The 17,250-nt window shown below is 42.5% G+C and overlaps 1 protein-coding gene across 24 annotated transcripts in view; it reads right to left on the reverse strand.

Annotated features, from left to right (window-relative positions):
• Positions 1–17,250, reverse strand: part of NRXN3 (neurexin 3) — a 1,185,406-nt gene that overhangs the window by 994,706 nt on the left and 173,450 nt on the right. The gene's annotated exons all lie outside the window — the stretch shown is intronic.

Below are 17,250 nucleotides of genomic sequence, written 5' to 3' on the forward strand. Positions count from 1 at the left end.
TACTTTGATCGTGATACTGCCAAACAATGACTTGTGTTTTTATAGCAATACGTATGCTGTCAAGTAGTCATTGGCAGGAGGAGACTTTACACACATATAGGAACAAATTCAGTTGTGAAAGCAGTGAATTTGGGGGAGTTCCTTACCTGTGGGAAGCAAGCTAGCAGACCAGCTGTAGCCATTTTAGTGCCTATAAGGGACTTTTGGAGATGTGCTCCTAAAAAGGCTTTCCCAACAGCACCTCGAAATTGTAAATAAAGCTTCAGTACAAACAGCACATGTTCCTCCATGCATACACACACACACACACACACACACACCAAGTTTTAACAACAAATATGCCTGCCAACTAAGATTCCAATTCATGCATCTGATGTAGTGGGCTTGAGTCCACAACAGCTTTCGTGCCACGATAAATTTGTTCATCTTTATGGTACCCTAAACTCTTTGATTGTTTTAACAGAAATGTTTCTTCGACTGACTATATATCATGAGTGTGTTAAAAGAACTGAGCTAAAGCAAACGCAAATTAGAAAACTGCTCGGTCTTCTTTTTCATTGCCTCCACAATCATACTGCTGGCAGTGCTGCCGTTTATTTAATGCCAGCCAACCTGGACAGATGCCTGTTGGGTTTCTTATCCTGTTTGTTCTTTAAACACTGCTTATTCAGTTATTAATATTTAACACTGACATTACTGCTTTGATTTCCCACAGAGCAGCTTTTAGCCTATAGGTATTTAATGGTCCTGAAACGGGAGATCTCCGGAGAAAAGGCAGACTGCTTGAGATATCAGTCCTGGGCACTCCAAAGGGATGTGCTTGACACTCTAAATCCACTCTGCCCCAACGTGGGTCATAGTTGTACTGAACTTTTAGCAGTGGAGGAAGTAATTCATCAAAAAGAGGATTCCCTGCCCCTGCTCAGCGCCTGTTTGCAGTGTCTCGGCATCGCCTACACTGAACATGTACCACATGTTGCTCCCCTTCCATTTGCTAAGAGGAAAGAAGAAGGGGAAAGAGCACTGGGTGTTGTAGATCCAGCTGATGGAAGGCTTCTCCACAATGTTTTGTGGTCCTGTCTCTTTTTCTGCTTTTAGATGTAGCAGTCATTAAGCCACACACCGGCACAAGTTCTTTTGTATTGTGCTACAATCCACAGCAGTCATTTTGTTATTGACCCTCATGGGCACCACAGTTCAAGAAGGACACTGACAAACTGGAACGTGTCCAGAGGAGGGCAACCAAAATGGTCAAAGGCCTGGAAACAATGAGGAACGGCTAAGAGAGCTGGGCATGTTTAGCCTGGAGAAGAAGAGGTTAAGGGGTGATATGATAGCGATGTTCAAATATATAGAAGGATGTCACATAGAGGAGGGAGAAAGGTTGTTTTCTGCTGCTCCAGAGAAGTGGACACGGAGCAATGGATCCAAACTACAAGAAGATTCCACCTAAACATTAGAAAGAACTTCCTGACAGTAAGAGCTGTTCGACAGTGGAATTTGCTGCCAAGGTGTGTGGTAGAGTCTCCGTCTTTGGAGGTCTTTAAGCAGAGGCTTGACAACCATATGTCAAGAGTGCTCAGATGGTATTTCCTGCTTGGCAGGGGGTTGGACCCGATGGCCCTTGTGGTCTCTTCCAACTCTATGATTCTATGATTCTATGGTACCTTCTCAAATTTGGCAATCCTTGCTGTGTGCAGGTAGCAAATTGTCAAATATGTAACATACGTCTACACTGGTTATGGAAATTTCATTGGCACACTATAATCAGTTTGGAGGAAACAGGCTATTGAAACTACAGAGAAGGAGATGACCTCTGAATAGACTGGCATTTAAAACAACACCCTATATAGCACAAGAAATCTTTGCCCAGAAATGTTAGGTTTCTTAATTTAGGGAGGTTTGCCCATTCAGGTGAATTCAAACTACAATCTCACACCTGTGGCCTCATGCGGCATAGTCCATGATGGACTGAACCATATGTTTTTTCTATACATTTGAATTTTGTGCTATTCCAGCTGCTATTCCAGTGGTGCCGAGGCAAGGAAAAGAACTAAAAGAACTCTGTATCCCCATGCAGTTGGCCGATCAGCCTGTCTGTTTTTACTCAGCAGGGGATAAATTAAACTGCTCTGATGGGCCTCACTTCTAAATCAATTTCCTGGTTTCTTTGAAAGGACTAGGGGCTAAGGGGCGGTTTTTCAGGAATCAGCTCTCAATGGATGTTTTAATCTACGTTATCATGGTATCATGGCTATCATTCACCAATGCTCTGTAAAATATATTATAGTCCAAACCTTATTTCTACACATGAAAGGAATTGGAAGCATGAGGGAGTTCAAATGCAGGGGTGGAAAGTTTTCTCTCTACATTTAGCCTCTCTGATTTTTCTCACATACACATAGACCCACATAGTTTTCACACCATCAGCAGTTTTCAGGCCTTTTCTCCTCCCCTTTCCCCTTTTCCCCAGACTCTCCATAAATGTCACTTTCCTGATGAATGCCTCTTTCAGATATACCCCTTGACAAATCTGAACTGGCTGGTAAAACACACTTACACACTTTAAACACCCAACACAATTCATTCATAGGCTAATGAAGGTCTTGCCAAGAGATTGTTATTCAATTCCTTCCTGATAAGAGGTAAACATTGGGTGACAGAGGGCAGAGCTGAGGTACTGCAATTCAAATAAAGAACTCCCATCCTGTCTCTCATTTGATCATTAGTGTCTACCTTTCTTCTGTCAAACAATGGTAAGAAGATGCTATACAGCGGTACCTCGGTTTTTGAACGTAACCCATTCCAGAAGACTATTCAAGTTCCGAAATGTTCAAAAACTGAAAACTCAGTACGGAAGCCTCAAAACAGAAAACTCAATACAGAAAATTCAATATGGAAGCCACGTTTCCAGTTCGACTTCCAAGGCACATTCAAAAGCTGAAGCATTTACTTCTAGGTTTACAGCGTTCGAAAACCAAAATGTTCGTCAGTGGAGACATTTGAAAACTGAGGTACCACTGCACCTACCTTTGTACCCACAATTATATTTCCCCTCATTTTGGAATCTTTATGAAGACCGCAGAGTATAGAATGAGACCAAAATGGTCCTAGAGCTTTCTAGGCTCATACTGTGCTACTGATGCAAGCATACAAGGGCCTAAGAGAGCTATCATGCAGGAGTGGTTAGAGAGTCGGACCGAGACATAGGAGATCTGGGTTCAAATTCCCATTCTGCCATATTGAAGCTCACTGGGTGACTTTCTCTCAGTCTAACTATCTGATAGAATTGTTGTGATGATGATGATGATTTATTTATACCCCACCCATCTGGCTGGGTTTCCCCAGCCACTCTGGGCGGCTCCCAAAAGAAAAAGAAAAACACAATAAAGCATGATAGTATGGAGAGCAGTAGAACTGTGTACAGTGGTACCTCGGGTTAAGAACTTAATTCGTTCTGGAGGTCTGTTCTTAACCTGAAAGTGTTCTTAACCTGAAGCACTACTTTAGCTAATGGGGCCTCCCGCTGCCACCGCAGCACGATTTCTGTTCTCATCCTGAAGCAAAGTTCTTAACCCGAGGTAATATTTCTGGGTTAGTGGAGTCTGTAACCTGAAGCGTATGTAACCTGAAGCGTATGTAACCCAAGGTACCACTGAATGCCATCTTGAGCTACCTAGAGAAAATTGGGTATATACATCTAATTATCATTTTTAAAAGGCCTCAGAGCCTACTGAACCCCTCCCAGCATGGTTTGGACCCTCACCACAACCACCTAATCTGGATTAGGGCCACAGTGAGGAAATAGTTTGAACCCACACCAGGGTATCTAGGATCCCACTCTCTTCCTCCTGTGCACTGTTCTAGGCGTTCTCTCACTCACCCCACCTCCAAGTGAATTTTGTGGGATGGGGGGGGGAAAGCCCCATTGTGCAAGCAGAAGTCCTTGCACAGGACTTCTGCTGATAGGACTCATTAATATCCATTTGCGAAATTCAACTCATGAACAAGACTAATTTAGATTCATTCAGTTCAATGGGTCTACTGTGAGTAAAACTTATATGAATACCACCCTTGAGGTTTCATGTTGAAAATTTTAAGTGATTTTAGAGTGCTTTTTTATTTGTTTCTTGTAAACCACTTTGAGGGAACTGGTGGTGGAAAAGTGCAATATAAACTGATAAATTAAATAAACACTTCCCACCTTTAGATCACACCACATCATTGCTCTTTCCACCAGCAGTGATTCCGCTCTTTTCCCTTGTCTCCCATTATGACTGAGATACAAACTAAACTTCCAACCAGCCTTTGAAGCAGGGCGACAGGTCTATTCTGGGACTCAGAATGTCATGACAAGGAAGCTCACATGGTCTGAGAGAGAAGCGCTTGTGTGAGTGACAGAAAAAAGGGAGTGTGCTGGGGGGGGCACTGCAGCAGCAACCCCAGCTAAAACGTATGACATGTGTTACTTATTACTTGAGGACGGCAATTCAGCAATAAAATACAGTGTTGTCACTTTCAATACGTACTAAAAGTGATTTAAAAGAGCTTGCTGGGAACAACTTACACTGCTATCTGATTACAATACACAGGGTAAATCAAACTCATTGCGGGGGCTATATTATCCCCTCTGACAGGCCCAGATCAATGCCTCCATTTTGTGTGGTTCTGATGGATCTCCATGCTTGTCCTCACGTTCCTAAAGGCTTCATTTCCAGAGTACTCCAAATTTTAGGAGAGGCAGCAGACTTCCTGAATCAAGTTGCCCAACTAAGAGAAATGTAAAGTACTGGCTCTCCCATCTAATGACTAACGCTTATATCCCACTTCACAAAGGACAGTCTTCTAATTTGAAGGCATCCTCTGAAGGACTGTCCAAGTCTACATTATTGATAAAGAGACATAAGGGAAAACAGGGGCCTTGAAGCAGCCCATCATCATTTGCACCAGACAGCAGATTATAAAAATATAAAAAGGTAAAGGACCCCAAGACGGTTAAGTCCAGTCAAAGGCGACTATGGGGTTGAAGCACTCATCTTGCTTCAGGCTGAGGGAGATGGCGTTTGTCCACAGACAGCTTTTCAGGTCATGGGGCCAGAATGAATAAACCACTTCTGGTGCAATCTACTTCACTGGTATGTCAACTGCTAGGTTGGCAGAAGCTGGGGCAGAGCAACCGGAGCTCACCCCATTGCACAGATAGGATGCAGATGGTGCTGTGGTCTAAACTACTGAGCTTCTTGGGCTTGTCAATCAGAAGGTCAGCAGTTTGAATCCTTGCAATGGGGTAAGATCCTGTTGCTCTGTCCCAGCTTCTGCCAACCCAGCAGTTCGAAAGCAAACCAGTGGGAGTAGATAAATAGGTACCACTGCGACAGGAAGGTAAATGGCGTTTCTGTGTGCTCTGGCTTCCGTCATGGTGTTCCATTGCGCCAAAAGCAGTTTAGTCATGCTGGCCACATGACCCGGAAAGCTGTTTTGCAGACAAATGCCGGCTCCTTCAGCCTGAAAATTGAGATGAGCGCCACAACCCCATAGTCACCTGTGACTGGACTTAATTGTCCAGGGGTCCTTTATCTTTTTACAGCAGATTATTCAGGTCACCTAGCCATAGTCTGCCTCACTGGTGACATGTATTGTATTTTTACTTGAATTACAGCAGTTGTTTACAAAATTGCACCTATACATATAAATTAGTGCATGCAGATCTCATGCAGATCTGTAACCTTTTTTTGTAATCTATTTCCTTTTTCCTGGCATAAATAGCTACCCTAGCAGGGAGCCAGTGCCCCTATCATTACCATTCCAGGATGGTGTCAGAACTGAGACTTCTATGGAGATCAGCAAGAGAAGGAGCTCAAGAGCCAAGTACCTCTCCCTTTCCACATCCAATTCTCTCAACAAGCAGTTTAACCTATGCAAAGGCACTGCACTCTCAATATTCCTTCTGCTCTCCCAGCAGCTGCCACTTCACATTAACACTAGCAAGTGTGGTCCCTACAGGCATGAGGTTTCTCCTCTCCTCACTGGGAGGATTGAACACTTGTGCACTCTGCAATCAAATGCTTGTCTTGCAACTTGGATATAAGCAACTTTGAGGCAACTACGGGATGCACGTTGCCTCTGTTTGCCTGAACTTCATCAGCTGTCAGCCATGTGATAATGCACTGGAGGCAGGAGGCAAGCTCTTAGTAGAAGAAACTGGCTAGAACCATGTACATTGGGGGAAAGTCCATGGGAAGAGCAAGAGACATTGGTGTTTGTGTACTGAGGATCTCCTGTATCTATTCCACTCTTCCTTGTGTGAGCTCACTGACCTCCTGCAATATTAACAATTTCCTCTGTTACTGCCTTGTCCTGACATCTGCTCCAGAGGATGGATGAATAAGCAGATGATTCTGGACAGCAGAAAGGGTGGCAAACAAACTTGCCTGTCCCATGCAACTCTATTAGCCAAGTGCTCCTGGACATCATCTGGTCCTGGAAACCCAATGCCACAGGGCTGAGAAGAAGAATGCTGGGCTGGGTGCCAAAACTGATCTTTCCTAGCATGATGGTAGAGACAGGCAACACAAGCTTAGAACACTTTTCTATTCCTACTGGCTGTAAATGTTGATGAGATGTAAAAGGCTGGCTGTAGTGACTATTAAAAGACATCAGACTGAATGAATATAGAAAGAAGAAGGAAATGGACAAATTTGACCTAGATTTCCCTTCCAATTCATGTGATTTTTCATAAAAACCAGAGCTGGGTTTAGGTTGGAAGCTGCATGTGTAAAACGAAACAATCCTTCTGTTCTCTCTCTCTCCTCAAAGTTTGGGTACCACTGCAACCAGTTACTCCAAGCACACTTGCTTAGCTTTACACATGTATGCACACACACAAAGGAATGCCACCTTTCTCTTATCATAGAACCATTGAATCATAGTTAGAAGGGACCCCAAGGATTAACTAGTCCAACCCCACCACAATGCATGAATCATTGACAGACTAAAGAATCCTTGACAGATGGCCATCCAACCTCTGCTTAAAAACCTCTAGTGAAGGAGAGTCCATCATCTCCTGAGGTGGTCCGTTCCACTGTCGAACAGCTCTAACTTCAGATGTTACCCTGTAAATCTCCTGCCGAAGGAAGACACAGGGCAGCAGCAGCAGCTACTCCCATCTATTTCCTCCACAAAGCTTTCCCACTTGCACTCACCTCAGATGCACTTTTCCAGGTGTGCCTCAAAAGCATTATCACATGCTCAAAATGCTCAAGATTGAATGTCATGGTGTCTTTCTCCCTATCAAACCAGTCTCGTGTAGGGGAAATCAAAACTTGCCCGATTATATTATTAGTCATATAACCCTTCATTGCCACCCAAATCCCATGGTGGAGAGTAGTAGGAGCACAGAAAGATGCCTTGCGCTGAGTCAGCTCATTGGCCAATCTAGCTCAGTATCATCTACAATGGCAGCAGCTGTCCAAGATTTCAGGCTGAGGACATTCTCAGCCCTACACAAAGATGCTGAGGTCTGAACCTGAACCTTCTGCATGCAAAGCAGATGCTCTGCCACTGAGTTATGGCCCTTCCTCCTTGTTGAAATGCACCTACCACATGCACTGGTGTGACCACATAGCGTGTTTGCTCACCAGAGCTGAATAACCTTGGGAGTAACTAATGCTGGCGTGCTTCCTCTTCACTTTGTTAATTGGGCTCTTCTCTCCTTCTTTCGTTAATTCACCATACTCTAATCAATCTTCTAATTAGCATGCTTCTGCTGATGTTTCACTGAGTTCTCATTTCCATCCACTTCATGCTAACCTTCTATCAGGCTCCATCACACCACAGCCATACACCCTTAATCGTTACCACCCTTGCCGACACCTGGCCTGCCTTCCCAAATGTTATGGACTTTCCCCAGAGCATCTTTTCGTCTCAGCTTTCCAGGAGCAGGTATTATTTCACTCCTCTGCACCACATCACAAAAAACTCCATGAAAACCAAAGACCAGTGGGGGTGGGGTGAGAGCACAGGAAGCAGCATATAGTTCACTAGGGGAATGTGTTCATCTCAGCCTGACTCAAAATAGCATCCGACAAGAGTGAATCACACTAGTTCTGAAAAACTCACAAGAAATAAGCTCGGAAATCTATAGCTGCCTCCCTCAATTTCACTGCCTGTCTGGCTGCTTATTGACTTCTACTGCCTGTATTGACAATGTGTAGCTGCATGTCTGTCTGCTCCTCTGTAAAGGTAACTAAAGAGAGAGGGAAGAGAGGGAAATAGAGGAGGACAAGGAAGTGGTGGTGGTAGTAAAAGGGAGGGGGGAAGTAGCTACGAATCAAGGTAGCTGGAAGAACTTTTTGTGGTAAAAAAACTAAGCAAAGGAGAGTGGCACACCAAAGCAGAAAGTGTTGAGCAGGAAGAAGGGCCCTTTCCTACATTATCTTGTATTAGAGACTGATATCTAGTAGCTGCATGGACAGAAACTTGCCATGTTACCCTACCACCCCTGTTGATAATTACAAAATAGAAACACATTTTAACTATAAAAAGTTCAGCTGTCAGGGCCAAACTAAAAGATGTGTTAAATGTGCATATTCAAAAGATGTGCTAGACTGAAAGATACATAAAAAAATAGCAACTGTGATGGACCATTTCGTGCAGGGAGGGTCTATTTAACTACAGTATTTCCCTCACTTGCTTTAGTTCTAATGAAAACTCCCCCTGCTTTGAAACTGTTATTTGCCCCAAGCAAATAATCACTAATAGGTCAGGGGAGGAGTTAATTTTTAAAGAAGGTCCCATGGGACATGGTCCCATGGGAAGAATTAGACACACAACATGTTAAATGTGTATGTGTGTACTGTCTAATTCAGTCCTGAGAGAGAATGTAGAGAGTCCTTTTTCAGAGGCCTCTCAAGGAAGGCTTCTGTCAGTAACATATTTAAAGTGTGGGACATCCAGTCACAAGTCTAGAAAATGAACATGAGGCTCTTTCTGCAGTTCTAAAGCCAAGAAAGGGCCATAAAGGCTTAAACCAGAAAGAACACAACACCCCCTTCCAAAACACAGCTGTATAAGCAGCCATGACAATGTGTTTGACAGGACACAAAGGCCACTTCCAGACAATCTGTGTTACTGGGTGTCCATCCTGATTTGTTCACACCATCTTGGGTGAACAAACTATACAACATCCTCTATTGAGAATTAATTCTAATAGGAAGGGAGGTGATAGAATTTCCTGTCAAGTGAAATTCTTGACTTTCCAGTACAGCTTCCCATCCTTACCACATAAAACCAGTCTGAGTATTATTATTATTATTTCCAAGGAAGGAGGTATGACCCACCAGAGTGACAATGCCACTTTCATTGTGCAACCTGAACCCCACCCACAAAATAGCAACAGTCTGGCAGTGGCCAAAATCAGAAAAAAACATGAATGGGGAACCATTATCTACTAGGCTTGTGGTCATCTATGGACTCCATTGTGGAGACAGGAATGAAACACAGGAGTAGACATTAAACTCCCAGGTGTCTGCTGTGTGTGAATGGATTCTTTTTTAAACAAAATTAAAGCACTTGAGATCAGCTTTCAGTGGAAGAGAGACAGGAGAGAAATTATGTTCCTGCTGCCTTCACATGCTTTTTAACAATTGGTGGTGTGGGGAAATCCACCACCATAATGATAAGTGTCCTCCCACCAAAATGCATCTGCTCCCTCCCCCCACCCCCACCCCAAAATGCCCACCTTGATGTGCCACCTGAGAACAGTAGGGCTGTTTCATTTCAGCCCTAGGATGCACTCGGGCCTCTGTTAAACATTCCACAAGGTCCACACACTTTAAACAGAATAGGTACTGGATTTTTATACCAAATTTCTTTTTTCTTTTCTGATATCTCATTGTTCAGAGTTACTATGGTAGAACAAACTGACAAGCTAGTGGAATGTCGGGCAAGGGAATTAAATCAAAGACCTCTCTTCACTCACCTTTTGTGCCTCTGCATCTGTGAGTCTATAATATTCACTCTTAACATCCATTCAGCAATTTCTTCCCCCCAGAGCTGAGTCTTACAGCATGCTCGCGGGAGCCAAAAACTTTGTGATCTCATCACTAGACCTTCCCTCCTCTCCTGCCACACTTTTGGCAAAAAAAAGCACCCAATTTATTAGAATGTATAGCAACACATGGCTGACACTGTGTGCATCTGCAGTTTAGTGAGGGAGGGAATGAAAAAGCCAGCTCCACAATTCCAGGAGATGGCAGTGCATATACAGGGAACACACAAAGATGGCTAGGGAGACTGAAGCCCAAAGTGAAATGGGCATGTTAAACAAGAAGAACACTCTGGGCACAACCTTTATATTTCGTTGTATTTATCTTTATTGAATTTAGTTCCAGTATATCCTAAATAAAACTGCTGCTAGGGAAACCTCTTATATTAAGCCCATGTTTGTATCTGATCCACATTTTAATTTGCTTAATATTTTAGGGATTAAGAAACCCTGAACTTAAAGTAAATTTCTCTGTGCAAAGACTATATTCTGGGACTCCATTAAAACAATCTGCTCTCACTTCCTTTGTCCTTGGAGCAGAATACCCATGTAGCCAACAGTCATGTTATACAGGGAAATTGTGTGATTATTTTGCTTTGAACATCTACACCTAGAACTGAACACATAGAAAAATTTTCAAAGCCTCTAACAATGTGGTTGATCCCTGATATCCACTCTCCTTCTCTTCCTCCCTTCCTTTCTCTCCTGTTCCATAGTTTACAAACTCCCAAATTTGTACATTACATTTAGAACGCTAATTGAAAACAATACTTCTTAGTCCAAAACCAGCACCCAGAATGCAAAAACATCTATAACTCCAACTTGCATCCTACCCTCGTCTTCTACACCATATGGCCTCTGCCTCCAGAACAGCTCTCATTCCCACATCAAGAGCTTTTACGAAGACTTAGCTTTATATGAGTTCAAATGAAGATGAGCAGCATCAAAAGGCCAAATAGCAAGGAAAATCCCTTAGTGAAAAAGTCCCTTGAGAGACTAAAAGTGTGCAGTGAAAAATCCATTCTTAACTCAGTGCTGGATTCCCTCTGTACATTCACAATCCAGAGTTGAGAAGAGCTCTTCCATTATTAACATCTCTCTGAGTGTCATTGCTGCTTCTTTGCACAAAGTGTGGGAGAGAGAAGTTTCTCCTTCACATAAACTCTGTCTCGACTCAAATTAAGTCAATCTAGTCAACTGAGTCACACCATTGTGCCAAGAAAAATCAGGCAGCCCACTTCCCTCAGCACACAGCCTTGGTTCCATTCATGCAGGGAAGAGATTTTGCCAAGATAAAGTTGACGGTGATTCGGGGGGGGGGGGGAGAGTCTCCTAATGAGCTGCTGTTGTTTTTCCTCTAGTAACTCAAACACCTACCTCCTCCACAGGTTTCAGCTAACATGTTTCAAAAGTTGCATCAGCCCCATCTTGAACTGTGTGTCTTCTTTTTCCCTGATACTGATTGACATCACAATAAGAGAGTAATGTAAACCCACAAGCAGGGAACAGGAAGGACAAATCCTCCCTTGGTTAATTAAGTTGTCCTTCCATTATTTTACTTCATTTTATTTACATTATCTTGGTGGCTTGCAAATACAATAATTAAAATACAATGTAAAACAATACAAGCTATTAAAAACCAAAAGCACATTTAAAACTCAGATTTGAAAAGTAAGTGAAACAGACCATAAGTTAAGTTATTTAAAAGGCCTGGACGAACAAAAATATATTTACCTGGAAATACTGGGGAAAGAGGATAAATAAAAGTTTTGTTTTGTTTTTTCTCCTCTCATAATATTAGAACTCATGAACATCCAATGAGGATGGATGTTGTAAGATTCAGACTATCAAATTTCTGTTTTAGTTCCTAACTTAAAACAATTTTTCCCCATACCTGTTTTTTCTCTTGACTGGATCTCATTCTAACCTCAGTTACACCCAAATTTAGACGTATTTCTTCCACTCTCATTATACCCACTGCCTAATTTTAGCTGAGTTTATTCTGAAAAACCTCAGAGCAGGATCTCTGCTTCTTTGCTTCATCACATTCATTTGTATGTGGTATAAAGCCACTAAAAAGTGACACTTGCCCTTCATTTGAGTGTGACAAGCAGTTTCTACTAATGTTTTGCCACCTTGGCTAGATTGATTATTGCCCACATCTAGGGTAAGAAAATCATACAGGTTAACCAAAAGCAATATATTTAAAAAATTTTAAAAAAATTATTAGTCACTTTTCTTACCAAGTAACTGAAAGTGACTTACATATGCAAGTCTTAAATATGCATGTTTTCTCAGCACACATTATATCAGGTTCAGAAACTGAGGAGGAACTAGTCCTCAGAAATGCCTTTTTCAATCAGCAACATGGATGTAGCACAGGAGAAGGCACTCTTTTCATTCTGGTGCATTTTTTGAACAGAGCACTTTACCACAAAATTTGGAGAAGTGTGAAATCTGAAGCATTAATTATGTTGCAGTCTCTGCTGTGGCGTAGCGTGGGTTGTCAGCACCCGGGGCAAGGCAAGTAATTTGCACCCCCTAACCCGTGGATTTGCGCCCCCTAACCCTAACCCCCAGATGTTGCGCCTGGTGAGGCCGGGGCCCCCTGCACCCCCCACGCTACGCCACTGAGTCTGTGCATTATTCTGGGAATAACATTGGTTCACGTAACAATGTGGGCTAAACAAAGTTCTCTTACATCCTTACAACCTGCATCAGGCAACAAAATGGATTTTGATTTTAAGCAGGACCTGGTTCCAAAATGTTCAAGTTAAGGTTTTTATATTTAAGTTTAAAAGTGCACAAGAAATAAAGAGATTGCTAAGAACACTTGAAAATCTCTGTATTAAGCCAATAATAGAAAAGCAAGGAATAGTGTCCATTTTACACAGATTGTTAATTTCACAATTCTGTGGGGAAAGCACAAAAGGCAGATTTAGGAACACCAATATCAGACAATGCCAGGGACTTAGTATAGTCTAAGGGTCCCCTAAAGACCATGCAATCTGCATTTCATGAGTTGACTTTTGAAGTAGAACACAGGTAACATCCTTCTCCACTAAGACTTAACTCTATAAATAACAATCACTGTTGTGTTGGAAGGGCTGTAAAGGACAAGTGTCCTTGTTCCATATAGGAATGTATGTGGTGGAATCGCCTGTTTAAGGACTTCTGGCTTAATCTTTTTAGTGTAATCTTGGATGTGGGACAGCAAATAGCAAAGCCAGTCCCAAAGTTAGTGAGTCTCACATACATACATTGCACAAAGAAGTCGCACACTTCTTCCTGACAGCTGTTCACCCAGAAATTGCGAAGTACTGGGAAACTCAAACTGACTATACCCTCTAGATCTGGTATGCTGAAATTTGGCAGATAACACTAGCAGAGCAGCTGACTCACCATAGCAGACCTGTTAGAGGGTTATCAAAACAAGGTTGGATTTTAAAATATGGTTCCCATAGATGTAAACAAAGGGGGACATGAGCTACAATCTGCAGGATCACAAGCATCCTTGTGGAGAAACACATTTACCTGGACAAAGTGACTACCTTTAGTATCTAATATGATTTTTCAGCTGTAGTTAGGTATTGCAATGTACTCTAATCATTGTTGGTTATGTTTACTCTTTCTCTGTCGCTCGCTATATATATATATATATATATATTATACTGTGTGTGTGTGTGTGTGTGTGAGATATATAATGATGCTCAATAATCAGAATGCTTAGTTTGTCTTCTACAGTAAGTGACTAAGTCAGGCATGGCCAAAACTGGCCATCCAGATGTTTTGGGACTACAACTCCCATCATCACTAACTAACAGGACCAGTGGTTGGGAATGATGAGAATTGTAGTCCCAAAACATCTGGAGGGCCAAGTCTGGCCATGCCTGGACTAAGTAATAATAATAATAATAATAATAATAATAATAATAATAATAATAATTTATTATTTATACCCCGCCCATCTGGCTGGGCCTCCCCAGCCACTCTGGGCGGCTTCCATAAAATACAGTAAAATCACACGTTAAAAACTTCTCTGAACAGGGCTGCCTTAAGATGTCTTCTGAATGTCAGGTAGTTGTTTATTGCTTTGACATCTGCTGGAAGGGCGTTCCACAGGGTGGGCGCCACTACCGAGAAGGCCCTCTGCCTGGTTCCCTGTAGCTTTGCTTCTCGCAATGAGGGAACCGCCAGAAGGCCCTCGGCGCTGGACCTCAGCGTCCGGGCAGAATGATGAGGGTGGAGACGCTCCTTCAGGTATACTGGACCGAGGCCGTTTAGGGCTTTAAAGGTCAGCACCAACACTTTGAATTGTGCTCGGAAACATACTGGGAGCCAATGTAGGTCTTTCAAGACCGGTGTTATATGGTCTCGGCGGCCGCTCCCAGTCACCAGTCTAGCTGCCGCATTCTGGATTAGTTGTAGTTTCCGAGTCACCTTCAAAGGTAGCCCCACGTAGAGAGCGTTGCAGTAGTCCAAGCGGGAGATAACCAGAGCATGCACCAGTTCCCTCTCCCATAGGTTTTGACAGCAATGGCAATTCCCTCCCGAAATTGCATAAATTACCCTCTATCCAGCAGACAATGGAGACATTTGTCCCAGATGCCAGCTGTGCCTTCAGTGCCAAGAACCCAAATTCTGAGCAATCTCACAACTACTGCTGTCATCATCACATTCTGTAGCAGGTAACAATATATAATCAGGTGTAGCATGAAAGGTAGGGAGAGCAGATGTGTCACCCAGAAAGGAAAGGACAAGAAGTGATTAGGAAGAGCAAAGCAGACTGGGGAATGCAGTGCAATGGGTGTAAGCTAGACTCTAACCCAGGGATAGTCAGCCTTTTTATACCTATCGCCCACTCATGCATCTTTCTTGATGGTAAAATTTATTTACCGCCCATCAATGCTCAATGGAAGGAGGATTCAGCTTGTGCCATAGAACCCCCTGCTGCCCACCTAGAATCCTGAAATGCCCACTAGTGGAAGGTAGGGACCAAGTTGCCAACCCCTACTCTAACCAAAGCAACAAAATGTTCAGGGTTGCTCTTGACTGTGTAGACACAATTCTTTTCACTTCTTTTAAGGCACTAGAAGCATAGCATGTTCTTCCTCCTACTTGTCACCTTTGTCTGATCCATGGAAGTAAGTAAAATAATTACTTTCATTTCATGCACACAAAATCTAGGATTGGCTTCCATACAAAAAGAGAGACAGAGACAGAGAATGGATAGAGACCAGGATGGAGGGAGACACAAACGGTAGTCATTGCTTGACAAATCCATAGTCAGATTATAAATGTTTGATTTTTTTCCCCCAGAGGATGGTGTTTCATCTGAAAATTGCTTTTCCTGCTTACCATTCTTATATTTCTTGTAATTTTAAACATGGATAAAAAAGGGCAATAAAAAAATCAATTTGAAAGTGTTTTCCAAAAATTATTTTGAACTATTGATCCAAGACTTTAACCCTCACTTTGCCAGTGGTTGAACTGATGTGCAAAATCATCACTGATGTGCATTTCATACCTGCAGAATTCCTCACTGCTCTGCAAACGAAATGGTGAATGGGAAGTCTGTGCGTGCCTTCCATATCTCCAACCCTGTCCTCTCTCGCAATTCAATGCAAGTTTATTGACTTAAAATTCTTTCTACAGTAAACTACTTAATTTGGGGAAAGGGGTGGTTCCTAAGTGGTGTACGAACAATAAAAATCAACATAGAAACAGTAAAACAATGCCTTTTAAAAATTCTATCACCTTCTTGGTAGGGATACTTCAAATTCTGGTTATGAATTGACCTGAATTGCACCTCCCAGATATCCACCAGCTTTCATATTTCCCAAATATTCTGATGTAATTTTTGGCTCAAATGGACATCTTAAAATGAGTAACGCTGCATATTTTCTGAGGGCTGGAAAGTGACCAGACCTATCGGTCCTGACAGCTACCACTATATACTCCTCTCTTTTCACTCCAGGATGACATATTTCCTTGTGCTACTTCACACAGTCATGTTATGAGCTATGTACACTGTGTGCTATTCTAAGCCACTGGTGGCTAACTTATAGCACCTCCAGATGTGGTACCAGTCAGTTCGGTAAATGGACAGGGATGATGGGAGTTGTAATCCAACAGAATTTGGAGGCCCACAGTTAGGCACTCTTGTCCTAAGGAAATACGGTGTTACAATAAAACAGCCACTGGAGGTAAAGGGTGATGGCTTGAGCACCACTACAGTCTTGCACAGGTAGTGATCAGTATATCAGCATTGCATGGAAACCACAGGGAAGACAGTAGACAAAATGATGAAGTGGAGAAAGGTTCATAGACAATGGAAAGGCAGGAGCACTGTGGATCTAATGTCCCCCTGCTGGTTGAGTACTAGGTTTATAAAGTGAATTTATTGTCCAGAATGGGCAAGTCTTGAACCCACACCATCCTAATGCAAATGACCCTCCCTTCACCTCAAGTTGTACTTTTCCTTTGTTCCTTACAAGGATCACAATTGCTGCCATAGGGGAGTGTGTCATGTTGTTTCCTTGAATACATTTAGTTCTTTTCCCCTTCTCCTTTGCTTGGAAACGGACAGGATTACTAATAGTCTCAGTATTATTCCTGCTGAGGCATCTTTTATATTTCAGTAGGACATGTAAATGCAACTCCTCCATAGCTTAGCCACTTTCAAAATGAAGAAATAAGTAATGTGTGTGGAGAGAGAGACTCTTCTGCATTCTTATAGGGAAAAAGAACATTTAGGGTGTGTGCTTTTCTTTTTTTAAAAAAAATGGTAATTTTGAAGATACAGTTGCCATAACAACTCCTCTAATTCTTTTGACACCTTTAATTGAGCATTGACCAAAAATACTAGTAATTGAGGTGGGGGGAATGAATGTTTCAGTTGCCTTTGCAACTATAGAGCAAGCATAAAATAAGTAGATCTGGCTTCTCCTTCATCCTATGTATTTATTGCATTTGTATCCATCCCTTCCTTCACGGAGTTCAGGAGAGCGTACATGTCTTCACAGCAGCCCTACAAGGGAGGTTAGGCTGTGAGAAAGCGACAGAACCAAGGATGAGAATCCAAGTATCCCTATTCGTAGTCTGACACTAGATTGATTACACCACAATGCACACACTAAGACCCAGTTCACATGGCTGGCTGTGAACAGAGGCTTATGACTGGCTGCAGTGACAGCAGCTATGAG

This window comes from Podarcis melisellensis (genome assembly GCF_964234715.1).
Source record: "Podarcis melisellensis genome assembly, chromosome: 1".
Lineage (NCBI taxonomy): Eukaryota > Metazoa > Chordata > Lepidosauria > Squamata > Lacertidae > Podarcis > Podarcis melisellensis.